Here is a 2,907-nt window from a genome sequence, read left to right on the forward strand (position 1 = left end):
CTCGAGGTCGCCGAACTCTGCACAACACACTGTTCCTGCGTGCAGATAAGCGACGGGGAAACAGAGGTGTACGCGGCAAGCCTGTACTTTCCGCCGACAGGAAACATCGAGGTCGGCGTGCAACAGTTGGAGAAGGTACTACGGTGTCTCAGAGGCAAGAGGATCATCATCGGCCTGGATGCGAACGCAAAATCACCGCTGTGGTGCAGCAGGAGCACCGACGACAGAGGCGAGGCCCTAGAGGCAGTCATAGCGCAGTACGGTCTCCATGTCCTGAATCAACCAGGACAACCCCACACGTTTGAAACAACTCGACGGCGATCAAACATAGACGTGACGATGGCGAGCCCAGAGGCAATACTCCTTGTAAAGGGCTGGAGGATACGCGAAGATGGTACCTCCAGTGACCACCGGATACTGGAGACGCTCCTCGACTTCGGGACGAGAAGCACCACACCGCAGCTTCAGGAAAGACGCTATAACACGCGAAAAGCCAACTGGGAGGTATTTCAGAGTGCCCTCACAGAGAAAATGGAGGCACTCAAAGAAACAACCCTCCAGCAGGCAGAGGACGTCGAAAGAATGGCCGGGCAACTCCAGGCAACCCTGATAGGTGCCTGCGACACCGCCATCCCAAAGAAGAAATGGTACTACAGGTCAGTACCCTGGTGGACGCCCGAACTCACCAGAGCAAAGAGAAACACCTACCAGGCGAGAAGAAGGTATCAGGGGGCCAGGGACCCCGCTACGAGGGAGCAGGAGAAGCTGCGGTACAGGTCAACACGAAGGGAGTATAAGAGGATGCTGGCAAGAGCAAAAATCCAGAGCTGGCAGGACTTCGTCACCAAAGAGGGTAACAGGGAACCTTGGGGCATCGCTTACAAAACAGTCGCAAGGAAACTCAGAGGAGAGGAAACAACATCGACGCTGAAGACGCCGCTCGGATATACCTCCAACTGGCGAACGACCGCGGCAGCGATGTTGTCCGCACTTCTACCCGACGACGAGGAAGACACCGAAACGGAGGAGCAGAAGGAAATAAGGCGGAACTCGACAAACCCCCCCAACGTAGAAGACACCCCTGAATTCAGCTTCGAGGAACTCAGTGACGCCGTGAAACGGCTGAGGAAGGGGAAGTGCCCAGGCCCCGACCTGATTGAGGTCGAAATAATCCAACGGGCCTGGGGAAGAATACACCAGGAGCTCCTAAGGCTCATGAACGGCTGCCTCGCCTGGGGAATATTCCCCAAACTGTGGAAGGTCGCAAATGTTATCACCATCCCCAAGGGACCGGATCGGGACAGAAGCAATCCGAAATCCTACAGGCCAATCTGTCTGCTCTCCATGATAGGCAAGCTGCTAGAAAGGCTAATGGCCACCAGGATGGCACCTATCTTCCACGACCACGCGCTCTCCTCCGACAGACAATATGGCTTTCGCCCCGGAAGATCGACGGTGGACGCGATCATCAAGCTCCGCGAGAAAATCGAGCAAATGAGCGAGAAGAGGTACGTCCTCGCAATAGCACTCGATATATCAGGAGCCTTCGACAACGTCTGGTGGCCGAACGTGCTGCACGAGCTCAAAAGAAGAGAATGCCCCGACAACCTGTACCGGTTAACAAGGAGCTACTTCTCCGAAAGAACCGTACAGATTGCTGGGAAAAACGAAGCAGTGAGCAAGCCCGTCACGAAAGGATGCCCGCAGGGATCGGTACTGGGACCAAGTTTCTGGAATCTCGTATTTGATGACCTGCTGGCTGAGCTAGCGGAAAACGCGACGGGGTGCGAACCCATCGCGTACGCGGACGACATCGTGATTCTAATTGCCGGCAACACGAGGAACGAGCTCCAGGAAAAGGGACAGGAGGTAGTTACCCGAGTCTCTACCTGGTGCACCAGGAAGAAGCTAACGTTATCGGCACAGAAAACGGAGATGCTGCTCGTCAAAGGTAAGCTGGACGCGGAGAGGCCACCGATTATTAAGATTAGCGGCAGGAATATAAGGATGGAGCAGGCAATCAAATACCTTGGAGTGCACCTCGAAGGAGGGCTAAAAGTCAACAAGCACGTGGAGGCAATAACAGGTAAGTGTCAAAAACTCTTCAACAGCCTCGCGAGGGAGGCCAAGGCGAAATGGGGACTCGGACACGCGGCCATGCGTACTCTGTACAGAGGGCTGTACGAGCCGATAACCACATACGCCGCAGCCGGCTGGAGCGACCTACTGAAAGGGAAAGCGAGGAGCAAGCTGATAAGGTCACAGAGGATGGCACTCCTCCGAGTGACCAAGGCCTATAGAACCACGTCAACCGAGGCACTGCAGGTTATCGCCGGAGTCATTCCTATTGACCTCCTAGTCGAAATCAGGGCAAGACTCCACAATAAGAAGAGGAGGCGCGACGAAGCGCCCGACGAGAAATCCATTGTCGGCGAGGCGTTAGATAAGTGGCAAGAGCGCTGGCAAACAACGCCAAAGGGCAGGACGACCTTCGACTACTTTGCTAGCATCAAGGACAGACTGGAGAACCGCTGGGTGAGACCCGACCACTACACGACACAGTTCATTAGCGGCCACGGGGATTTCAACGGTAAGCTCAAGTCATTCAACCTCAGCGAATTGGACACATGTGAATGCGGCGAAATAGAAACCGCCCATCACATCTTAGAAGACTGTCCAATCTTCGATGAAGAAAGGCAGGAATTCCGAAATGCACTGGGAGAACTCGATCTGCGCTGGCCGGAAGAAAAGCGGGAGTACGTAACAAAAGACGTATACCCCCACTTCTGTCAGTTTGCAAGGAAAGTACTCCAAGCGAAGGAGGAGAAGAGAAGGAACGCCCTACGAGAAATGGGAGGCGCAACGCAGCCAGGGCGAATGCCAGGAAGAGGATCGACGCAACTGGAG

Source organism: Bombus affinis, unplaced genomic scaffold (genome assembly GCF_024516045.1).
Source record: "Bombus affinis isolate iyBomAffi1 unplaced genomic scaffold, iyBomAffi1.2 ctg00000110.1, whole genome shotgun sequence".
NCBI classification, from domain to species: Eukaryota; Metazoa; Arthropoda; class Insecta; order Hymenoptera; family Apidae; genus Bombus; species Bombus affinis.